Here is a 12,934-nt window from a genome sequence, read left to right as displayed (position 1 = left end):
ACCCTACAGCTCTCCAAAACTCCGAACTACCTAAAAAGGTATTTTTAAAAGAAAAAGAAACAACAACAAGAGCATTAGAGAGCTATTGTAAGATTATCCCCATCCGCCCCCAGGGAAAGGGCTACTAGATGGAGTGAAGGCTCTATCTATTAAGCATAGTCTATCTAGATTCATTTTTCCCGTATCTAAGTAGGATTAACATTTAGAAACCTATAACACGATACGTAGTACGTCGAACGAAATAATCAAAACAAGAAAACCCTCATGTATATACCATAAGTCTCAAATTGTAGATATCTAAACATTAATGCCGAACTAAGAAAAGACAATCTAATAAAACCAATAATTAGAAATCCATAACACGAGACTGGTACGTCGAGTGAAATAATCCAAACAAGGGAACCCTCATGTATATACCATAAGTCTCAAATTATGAATCTCTAATCATTGATCCCAACTAAGAAGTAAAAAAGACAGTAAAAGAAATAAGATATCAACACATTATATTTATAATATTTTCCACAATCACTGGAGAGATAGAATAAAATACCAACACATAATTTTGTATACTTTCAAAAGTAACGTATATAGAATAAAATACCAACACATAATTTTGTATACTTTCAAAAGTAACGTATCTCAGTCATATAGTTCAAAGATAGGTCGTATTCATAATCGGCATCTGGTATACTTTCAAAAGTAACGTATCTCAGTCATATAGTTCAAAGATAGGTCGTATTCATAATCGGCATCTGTCATACTTAGGCTATCAAGTAATTATCTTAGTGTAACGGACTACCCTGTTGGTATCCTGAACTGTGTACACGGCTCATTAGTCTCATCGCGATCTCAGTGCGTAACATGAGTGCGGGACGGACTACCAAATAGGCATCCTAGAAATACGGCTCACGAGCCTCATCGCACCCTAATGCGAGACGGACAGCTAGATCAAACCTCCTAAAATCCGACTCAATGGCTTGTACATGTGGAATATCGACGCACTACCTCATGTAGTACTGAACTGAGCTCATCAATGATATCCACCTCATATAAATCTTTGTATCTCTGGTATGTCGACGCACTATCCCATATAGTACTAAACTGTGCTCATCATTGACATTCACCTCATGAATAAATCATGTATATCTGTTATGTGAACGCACTATCCCATATAGTATTGAGCTATGCTCATCAACGACATCCAACATGTATATGAACTATATCTAATTCAATATGATCAAATCAAAATTTATCATAATCCCCTTAGGATTCTTAAATATCTAACATAATATATTCATGACTATATGTGTAACATTAAGCGGCTCAAAACTTCGTGAACGCACCTCAAAACGGCGCAACACAGCTCCACAAAACGAGCAGGAAAAACAGACATGACATCTATTAGTAAAATAAGCATATCTTTCTCTAGGAAAACTATTTTTACAAATGGTTTTCTGTTTTAAATAAGTTTGGTTCAGTTTGGTGTTCATTTGTTATTCCAAATCTCCAGTTCAACATTATATATGTGCAGCCGTTTTTCTGCAGGACATGTTGTTAGTAAATATAACATATCTTTCTCTATACAAATTCTTTTTAAGAATGGTTTTCTGTTTTAGAAACTATATACATATATATTTTATATAAAACTAGTTTGGTTAAATTTGGACTTTTATTTCTATCTTAAACTCTCAATTAAAGATTATATAAGTGCTACAGTTTTCTGCAGAAAAACATATATATAGTACATCACTTAAATTTCTCATTTATGAATAAAATTATAAAAAACCCTAATGATCATGATCATGATACTATCATAAACAGCAAGAAAAAATTATTAATCTAGCATTTGTTTTAAGGTTTGCTATCAAAACTCTGACTTTTAACACCTCAGGTTAAGATTAAAGCATGAACACATATTCAACATCATATTAATCAACTACACTAGTTATTTAACTATGGGGATAGGTTTAGATGAAGATAATCTTGCCTTAATCTCATGTGCATGCCTCTGAAATAAATAGCAAGCAATCCATGAGTACAAACCACTCGTTCTCCCTCGTCACATGTCGATGATCTCGCCCTTTTGTCGATATTTGCTTCACAAAGCTCTAAAAACTCATAAGAATAAGATTTAGGGTTTTTGAGGGGAGAGGGTGACTGCTAGGGTCCATAGATATGATAAAAGAAGGTAATTTTCATGAAAAACATAGGTATTTATAGAGGCAAACCCGAAACAAACCTGTTTACCCCGAACCAGGAAACCTAGTCTGACTAGAAAAGTAACCTTCGGTATTTTAGCAATAACTTTTGTATCCGACCTTAGAATGAGGTGATATAAGATTTTTTGGAAAGATGTTGAAAAGACCTACAAGTTTGATATTTTGAGTTTTCCCAGATTATAAGTATATCATTATCTAAATTCTATAAACTCTTAACTGGTCATTTTTCCCAGATTTTTTCTCGTGCATGTTTTGTGCATTTGCACTTATATATTCGTATATATGTATCGGATTGATCTCAAATCAATTCCTAGTATACTAAAATATTAATAAATGTTATTTATCATAATATAATATGTTTATTATTATATCTTACAACATTCAGTATTACGGGGTTTTACACAACTGTCTCGGTTAAGTGATGTATCTCGCAGATCTAATTTTTGCACAAGTTCAGATTTAGGAGTCCAAACTTTACGATTCTTTGGTGATTCTTTGACCATCATTTCTTCTTTCCTTCTTGTGTTTGTTGATGAAGGGCACAGGTACGAACAGCGTTTGCACAACGCTTTTGTATGCGTTCTTTAAGGGTCGAACAAGCTCTTTTGACGAGAGTCCATTCCTTTGTTATTAGTTTAGCAGAGATGTGAGTAGTTTGTCATTAAGGCAACTAGACCACTCGATACTTCCTCGACTCTAGGTTCGTGTAGTAATGAACCCCGTTAGTTTATTCCAAGTCCTTAGCCATTTGACGAGCGCGACACTGACGTTGTCTCTGATGAGCCCTTTTTGTTAGTGTCAGTGGGTTTTGATTCAATGACTCCTTAACTAGAGAAGAGTCATTGTGAGCAAAGAAGTTGTGAGTATAATCCTCAGTAACAATTGGGCGAAAGTCTTCATCCGCAGCATTCGACGGAGTCAAAAACTTGAAAACCTTCTTAGAAGACGAAATCTTCCTACATTTACAACATCTTGATCTACTGTGACACGATGGTCTCAGTAGCGAGACCGTTGGCTCCCACTGTGGTCGCCAGCGTGTTTGCGTCAGGAAGAAGTTCCGTTGTAGAATTCACTATAACTGTTTATTGATTACACTGAATACAAAAGAGTGAGCTTCGTTCTTTGTAAAAGTACTCTTTACAATAAAAATCAAATTACAAGCTCCTTAGAAACACATGCAGGATCGTTGTTTGGATCGCTGCTTCCGTGGGATCTTTGTCTGTGCCGGGGGTGCGTTAGCCCGTGGACCACCGATTCATAGATTCTGATTGAACAGTGAAGACTATTTAGGGATTCTTGTTTTGTTTAGAAGTAAGAAAATGGTAAGTGAATATCTTATCGATGTAAGATGAACACCCTTCTCAAGATCAAGTCGAAGCTTGGATCTTAAGGAATCCCAAAGTTGCTGTTTGCACTCAAATTTGATAAAGACTCTCTCTCTTTCTTGAGATGGACGCTCCAAAATTCTCAACTTCTCTGCTCAATCTGCTTGGGTCCCATCAGTAATGGTCCTAGGGGGTATTTATAGCCCTTAGGAATAATAGCTAAATTCAGAAGTAAAAAATAAATAACGTCGAAGAAGTTCCATTTCTGAGACAGTTGTAGCTGTCTCGAAATTGTGGTTGGCTTTCCATTTTTGAGACAGTTACAACTGTCTTGGAAGCATGCTTCATTTTAGCTATTTTATAACTGCTTTAAACACGTTTCAATTCCATGATTCTTGTAGTTGTGGGCGTGATTCCCGCTTGTAACTACTCCTCCACGTTCAAACATGATCTTTGGCAATTATGGTGCTACGTGGTACGCACAAATCTCAAGAAAACCATCATTCTCTCCCCTTAGCTTCCGAGACAGTTGTGAGTGTCTCGGAAGTGGTCACTTCGTTTATGCTTCCGAGACTGTTGTAAGTGTCTCGGAAGTGGTAGACTCCCCTCATGCTTCCGAGACAGTTATAACTGTCTCGGAAGCGTGTTGGCTTCTTCATAGTTTTCGAGACAGTTACAACTATTTCGGAAGCGTGTTGGCTTCTTCATAGTTTCTAAGACAGTTACAACTGTCTCAGAAACATGTTGGCTTCTTCACAGTTTCCGAGACAGTTGTAACTGTCTCGAAAGCTATAAGCTTATTTTGTGCCTTGAAACTCATGTGATGTGCTTCTTGTGCATTCTTTAGTTGATCTTTAGCATTGGATGATCCTCTACAACTTAGATGATGACGTTTATCGCCTTCTCTCTTTCTTAAACTACGTACGATGATCTATAGGTAATTTTTGACACCTACAGTAGTTACATATATATGCAAACATAGATGTGATTTAAAATAGGATCTCATGTACCATTTGACAATATAATGCAAATAAACATCTCAAATACACGATGGCACATAGAAAGGAAAAAAATATTTTTTTATTTTTTAAATGAAAACAAAAAAGTAAAGAAAGAGAAATTTTTTATTTTATTTTTTAAAAATAAAACAAAAAAATAACAAAACAAAATAAAAAATAATGTACAAAGGAGTTAATGAAATTTACATTATGCTTATCCTTATGAGAAGTTTTTCTAATATTATCATTTTTGTAAGCATACTTTTGCAATAAATCCATGCTTCCATAATAAGACGCTTTTTGCAACATATCAGCAACTTCCCATCTAGTATCTAAATATTTTATACTTTTAGAATAAAGATGAAAAAAATATGAAGTGTAAACAAGCAAGTCTATTAACACTAAAACCAATTGAACCTATTTGAAATAATCAATATTACGTGAGTAGGTTCAAAATGAATAGACATACCTTTGTCACATACTCTTCTAACAGATATGAGATTATCGCTAAACTCTCAACAATAATTTGTTAAAGGAGTTAAAAAAGAAACTACTTATCTCACCAACTCCAACCATTTTACCTTGTTTTTTGTTCTCAAAAAGTCACATACTGATTCTTCTTCTTAGTCAGGTTAAGAAACATATTTATGTTTCTTATCCCATGCTTTAGTAACCAAATCAGGATCTAGTCTTGCTGTTTTAGCTCACATGCACACATATAATAAAAAATATGTGTGACCAAGGTATCCACATAGGTCCACTCTAGTTAGCAATGGTCCCCTTGGGTACCCAAATCTACTTTATAATTTTAATTTGATATTGTATGCAACATGGCATATAGAGATGCCCCATTCTCCCATACAAATACATGTAGTCGATGATGCATTAGAGATGGGAGCATAGAAAGATAAATTGTTCCCTTTCACAAAAGAGAGTTTAAAACACTTCTTTTTACTAGAATATGAATAGCCTAATTCAATTTTTACTTTAACAAAATGTTGATTTGAGAGAAAATGTTAAGCTTTTAGAGCCCAAAGAAAAGAAATTTCTCAATCTTTTCTAGATAAAAAGTTTTGGATTTTATTAATTCATTTTTTGAAACAATGATAGTACAATGAGTTTCGAACTCTTTTGCTCATTGAACAATTCACATGAAATATTATTTAACTATGGAAGCAAATCATCATTCTAATATTTCTATACATTTACCTTCTTAGTTCATTCACGTTCATATCTCTATAGATGGAACATCTAAGCGGTCAAAGGAAGCAGTATTTAAACTTGCAATGTTAAGAGCATTTAACTCTAAAGTGGATTTCTCTAGTTTCTCAAGTAAATTTTTCATTATCTTTCTTTAGATATGAATGTTCTTAAAGAGTTGTATTTCTCAAAAAAAAAATTTAAAAGTTACACATCATTTCAGCATAATTGTCATAAAGATCATCATATGAAGGGTATACCTCATTGTTGGAGCTCTGGTCTTCAGAATTATCTAAAAATCCATCTTCTGTCATTAGACAATAATGCTTCTTTTCTCATCATCGCTTGAGCTGATGTCTAATTTTTCTACTTCACTTGAGATGTTTGTAGGCTGTCTAAAAATCACAACAGATAGCTTATCCCCATCAAACACCGATGATGGAAGTTACTATTTGACGACATCCAGAAGGTTACAATTTAAAGACTTTCATATAGATCGATGAAGGTTATAATCTGACGATCTTCACAATAACTGTTGAAAGCTCTAATCAACAGCCTTCACAATCAACATCGGGAGTTACAATCTGACGACTCTCACATATCAAAGAGCTAAAGCAAAGATTACAAAATGACGATCTTTGCAACACTCTGATAGAAAGAGACTACAAATCGACGATCTCTTCAAACCAAGATGGGAAAGTCCTCCCCGCGTACCAGCATCAAAACGCAGTGTTTTTAGTCGTTGACGTAGCTCAAACCTAGCCACAAATGCAGCCTCCAAAAGTTACCAACGCAGCTTCTATCCGCTGCCAAACGCAGCTCATGTTCGGCTACAAACGCAACCTTCGAAAGCTGCCAACGCAGCTTCCATCCATTGCCAAACGTAGCCCTTAAATGCTGCTAAACTGCTACCAAACGCAGCTCTTAAATGCTGCTAAACCGCTGCAAACGCAGCTTCCAAATCACTACAAACGCAGCTTCCAAATCGCTGTAAACACAGCTTCCAAATCGCTGTAAACGAGCTTCCAGACACTATGTCCGAGCTTCCAGACGCAGAGTTCGAGCTTCCAGACACTGCGTTTGAATGCAGAATCACACCAGAACGCTGATTTTGCGTTTGACTCGTTCAAACACAAGCTGGACAGTTTCAAAACCGTTTCCCACGATCTGAGTGGATCATAACTCCACTCAGGAGTGATTTAAGGGGCGGTTACATCCCATTAGCCCCACTTAGGAACGAATTAAGGGGGCGATTATACCCATTAATCCCCTATAAATAACTAAAAAATCACTACAGATGGGTTGGCTTTTGGATCCTTCTGTAGGACAGCAAAGAAGAGATCATTGGCTTGTCTAACCAATTACGGTTAAGATCAATCAACTCATCAAGAGTTCTAAAACTTGCTTGGCAAGTTCTCCACAGCATCAAATCATGAGGAGGAGATACCATTCCAGTGAATCAAGACGTTCGGATCATCAACGGAGAGCAAACTCGACGCGAGCATTCGAGGGAGACACTCCATCGCCACCGTGAAAAAACCAGAATTAAACAAAGGAGAGAATCCAGATCATTCTCCTCTCTTTTGTAATCAGGAAATCCAATTGTAATCGAGATTGAGAGAGTTGTAATCATTCTTTTTCTAAGCAGTTAGAGAGAATAAATCAAATTTCCTTCATTGTCTTTTTACTACAAATTTTCCACCAAACAATGTTCCATGTTGTTTTAAAGCTTTTGATCCTTCCTATTTTGTACTTCTTTCTCAAGAGGCATCTATTCCTTAGATGGTTCAATTTCCTGTATCAATAACACAAAGATATAGAATCATAATCACTATATTTATTTATTCTTACCTTGGAAGATTAATGATACCTCTTGCTCAGGATCTTCTGATTATCTCTAGATATAAGAAAAAAATTCAAAGCCTTTAACAATTAGATCTCAGGATCTTCTGATTATCCCTAGATCTAAGAAAAAAATTCAAAGCCTTTAACAATTAGATCTACATCATTATCTTTCTCACTCCTAGAACTTGAGCTTAAACTCATGTTTGCTTTAGCCTTCAATTTTTCTCTTTTCGGTTTGAGGGCCAATAACTTGTTCTTCGGGTTGTCCTCCAAATACTTTTCTCTCTCCTTCAATCTCATTTTATGTTGTTAGAACCTAGAGGGGGGAGGGGTGAATAGGGTCAAAGATAATCTAATTCTAATTTTATGCAAATTAAAACTAATTAACAAATATATCCAATCAAGATAGATATTCGATTGAATTAAAGCAAGGATATATATGCAAAGGGAAAAAATAAATAAGAAACAATATAAACAAATAGTGGACACAAAGAGCAAACCAAACACAATAATATGATCACGTAGTTCGGTCCTTCCGACCTACATCTCTGCTCTCCACTCTCGGGGAGAATCCACTATCACAAATGGGTTTTCAGCGTTCTCCCAAAAATGTTCACAATCGGTTTTTAATGCTTACCGACAAACATTTACAACACACATAAGGTAAACACACTCTACACCCTCTAAGTTTTGGCCTAGCCCGTGTTCTCTCCCTCAAGTGCTCAAATTTACAACCTCTCTAAGCTTTACAACCGACGTCACTCCTCTTGGAATACTCTGCATAGTGCGACTAGATTGAGGGGCGGATGTCAAAAGTCCATGGATTTAAGGCATCTCAACCAGATCCATGTTCATCAAGAGCCAGTCCTGTCCAATCATGTACCGGGGGTTCCAATTCAAACCTCACGATCAGTGAGTAATTCTTCTCGGGTCTTTGCAACAGATTTGAGAGAGTTCATATCAAGAGAAAGACCGATACAACAAGTCATTCGTTCATTCCAATGTGAATGGCTAATTCCTACGGTCCTCTCAGGATGTCAATGTTGTTCATATGCGGCCAAACAATTGGTGTTCGACCAATTAACGCATGTTGCCTTGCGCTCTCACAGGAAGAAGTCTCCAGAGACCGATTATCCTAGGGTCACTATCATTGTGATCGGCAGAGGGAGATCATCAGTTCCTAGTTCCGATGACTCTAAGACAAGTCATTCACCGATCGTCAGAGAAACCGCTAATGAGTTTGAAGGAATCTATCAACGCACTCGGATACGAACAGGAGCTATTCCCCATATCAACTATCGGAGGTTAGCCAGAGGAACTAATTCCGATGATGAACACTCAGCCATCACGAAGTATCAATCATCAAGCTCTTTTGTTGAACATGAGAGCTCCGCCTATATGACAGAAAACCATGAAGATCTCACGAAGAGACTTGATGAACAGGAGGCCATGCTCAAATCTCAGCAGGAGGCCATCAATGAACTCTTGGCCCTGATGAATCAAATCGTCGCAGATAAGGCCAAATCTCAGAAGACAGATTCGCCACCTAGGCAAGAATCCTCTCGGAAAGAAAAAACGTCTTCATCCCGACCTCACACAAGCAAAGGGAAGGCAAAAATGGTTGATGGCACGGCTTCTGACCAAGAAGCCCACAACCTGGAATCTTCCTCTGATGAAAGAAGAGAGACGGAGAACGAGCAGAATCTCCAATCTGCCAAAATAAAAGAATTGGAAGCCCGCCTTAATGCCATTGCTAACAGAAGCGAGTTCCAAGACGAGGGAGTTGTCAGACCCTATCCTACCGAATGGGATGTAGCCCCTTATCCTCCAAAATTCGAAGTCCCGACGCTACAAACTTTTGACGGCACGAGATCACCAAACCAACATATCTATTATTTCAAGTCACAGACTGGGAATGTGATATCAAACGAAGTCATACTAGCTCGATTGTTCATTGGCACCCTCAAGGGAGTTACCTTTGAATGGTTCAGGAAACTGCCTACCGGATGTATCCAAAAGTGGGTAGATCTAGAGAGACTATTCCTATTAAGATTCTTTAAAGAGGATACAGAAATCTCCATCCATACCCTTCTCTCCACTAAGCAGAAGAAGAGGGAGTCCGTCAAAGCGTTCGTTAAGAGGTTTTGAAACATGGCTCTGCGATGTTCATCAGGTATGACACAGTCTACACTAGTGGAGACCTGTCAACACAACTTGCAGACTGACCTTATAGCACAAATGAGGGTTGCAGAATGTCGTTCCTGGAGATAACTAATCTCTCAAGGCGAACAGGCTCAAAAGATTATTGTCAGGATCAAAGCTGAAGAACAAAGTAGGCAGGATCAACCTGAGCAATTGAACCAAGCCCAATCTTCTCAGTCAGAAGGGGAAAATACTACGACCACTGAAGCCAATCCTCTTCAGTAGGATGTCAGGTCCAACAACTATTACGTTAATAGTTATCTCTGATAGTCAAACTCATTAGATAGTGGTCTACTAGGCGATGTGCCATGTCTACTCCTTTCCCCCTGCATTTGTTCAAGACTGGGGGTTGGTTTATTTGTAACTCATTGGATTATGAGTAATAAATTTCCTGAGTTGTCATGTTTAATAAAATAACTCTGTCAACCATGAAATCTGCCAAAACTATCAAGTTAACAATACACTCTGATAGTCCTTTTCCCCCACCAATCCTCTTCAATAGGATGGTGGGTCTACCAAAACTATCACGTTAATGATTATCTCTGATAGTCCATTTTCTCTAAATTCCCCCACCAATCCTCTTCAATAGGATGATGGGTCCATCAAAACTATCACGTTAATGATTACCTCTGATAATCCATTTTTTCCAAATTCCCCCACCAATCCTCTTCAATAGGATGGCGGGTCCACCAAAACTATCACGTTAATGATTACCTCTGATAGTCCATTCCCTCCAAATTTCCCTACCAATCCTCTTCAATAGGATGGTGAGTCCACCAAAACTATCACGTTAATGATTACCTCTTATAGTCTATTTTCTCTAAATTTCCCCACCAATCCTCTTCAATAGGATGGCGGGTCCACTAAAACTATCACGTTAATATCTACCTCTGATAGTCCATCAATCTGCCAATCCTCTTTAATAGGATGACGGGTCTACAAAACTATCACGTTAACTGTTACCTCTGATAGCCTAACTCTTCAGATAGCGGCCTGCCGTGTGACAACTTTTATTCTAATCGTAGTCGTTACACTCCAATATCACTGAACGACTTGATGGATAGTGGCCCACAAGGCAATATGCCATGTCTACCCCTCTTTTTTCTTCCCCTGCTAAGTCTTAATCAAGACTAGGGGTTGGTTACTTGGAATCCACTGGATTAAGAGTAACGAATCTTTTACATCGTCGAGTTAATATTATACTTCTGACGATCATCACCCCCACAGAGTATGAATTCAGTTTGCATCACTCCTAATTTGTCACATTAACAATACACCTCTGACAATTAACTTATTAATCCTCTTCAATAGGATGATAGGTCCTCAAAATTGCTCAAATCGTAATCTTTCCCAGCAAGACACCAAGTCTTCAAAATCTTGTTCAAATCATAAATATCAAAATTCATCGCTTCTGATGATAAACTCACTTAGCAAGTTTTCCCAGCGAGACGCTAATTCCCAAAATCTTGTGCAAATCACAAGTACAAAATTCCTGTCACGTTAACACTAAACCTCTGACAAGTTACTTATCAATCCTCTTCAATAGGATGATAAGTCCACAAAATTACCCCGATCGCACTATTTTTCCTATCACGTTAATATCACACCTCTGACAAAATTAACTTATCGACTCTCTTCAATAGAGCGATAGGTCTATAAATTCCTGTCATGTTAATATCACACCTCTGACAAAATCCACTTATCAATCCTCTTCAATAGGATGATAAGTCCCTGTCATGTTAATATCACACCTCTGACAAAATCCACTTATCAATCCTCTTCAATAGGATGATAAGTCCAAAAAGTTGCTCCGATCACAACAAATTCCTGTCACGTTAACACTAAACCTCTGACAATTTACTTATCAATCCTCTTCAATAGGATGATAAGTTCACAAAGTTGTTCCGATCGTAACAAATTCTTGTCATGTTAACACCATACCTCTGACAATCTACTTATCAATCCTCATCAATAGGATGATAAGTCCACAAAGTTGCTCCAATCGCAACACATTACTGTTATGTTAACACCATACCTCTGACAACCCACTTATCAATCCTCATCAATAGGATGATAGGCCCACAAAGCTGTTCCAATCGCAACACATTCCTGTCACGTTAACATCATACCTTTGACAATCCACTTATCAATCCTCGTCAATAGGATGATAAATCCACAAAGTTGTTCCAATCGTAACACATTCCCATCAAGTTAACATCACACCTCTGACGAAAAAATCAACTTATTGACCCTCTTCAATAGAACGATAGGTCCACAACTTCCTGTCATTTTAATATCACACCTCTGACAAAATCCACTTATCAATCCTCTTCAGTAGGATGATAAGTCCACAAAGTTGCTCCGATCGTAATAAATTCCCGCCAAGTTAACATCACAGCTCTGATGACCAAATCAACTTATTGACTCTCTTCAATAGAGCGATAGGTCCATAAAATACTGTTAGGTTAACAGCACACCTCTAACATGTAGGCATTGAAAATTACCTATAGGTCTCCACGAACAGCTCAAAGCTAAGAGAAGATGATGAAAATCACTATCCAAGTCACAGAATCTTGATTGATGTCGATGAACGCTTGAAGTGAATTGGCGAACTATGTGATGCAACGGAGTTTCAGAATAACGAGGATACGAATTGAACGGGAGCCCCGCGTCGCTTACAAAAGGCACAACGTCTCTCGTGTCTCAGTTGACTCCACAATGATATAATCATTGTAGCTTGTAGATCTCCTCTCCGGCTTTCTAACGCACTTTGAATCGTTCAAATCCGAGTTCGGATGAAGAAGTTACGGCGAAAACGAACAAACAGGCATAACGGAACGTCTCAGGCTGAACTGGGACACCCGAGGTGTCTCGACACGACCGAGACACCCTAAGGTGTCTCGGCCATGGTCGAGACACCCATGGGTGTCTCAGCCAAAGCCGAGACACCCAAAGGTGTCTCGGACCTGGCCGAGACACCCAAAGGTGTCTCGAAACTTGTGGATCTGTTTTAACCATGATTCCTTTTGAATATGAAGAAACTCAAAACATGAAAGTTGTAGATATTTTTGTCATATTTCCAACCCATCTGTAATCAGGTAATTTGGAGATCATATGAGTATGTTATGACCAAAATAGCGCCGAG

This window comes from Asparagus officinalis, chromosome 8 (assembly GCF_001876935.1).
Source record: "Asparagus officinalis chromosome 8, Aspof.V1, whole genome shotgun sequence".
NCBI classification, from domain to species: Eukaryota; Viridiplantae; Streptophyta; class Magnoliopsida; order Asparagales; family Asparagaceae; genus Asparagus; species Asparagus officinalis.
This window is presented reverse-complemented; position numbering follows the sequence as displayed.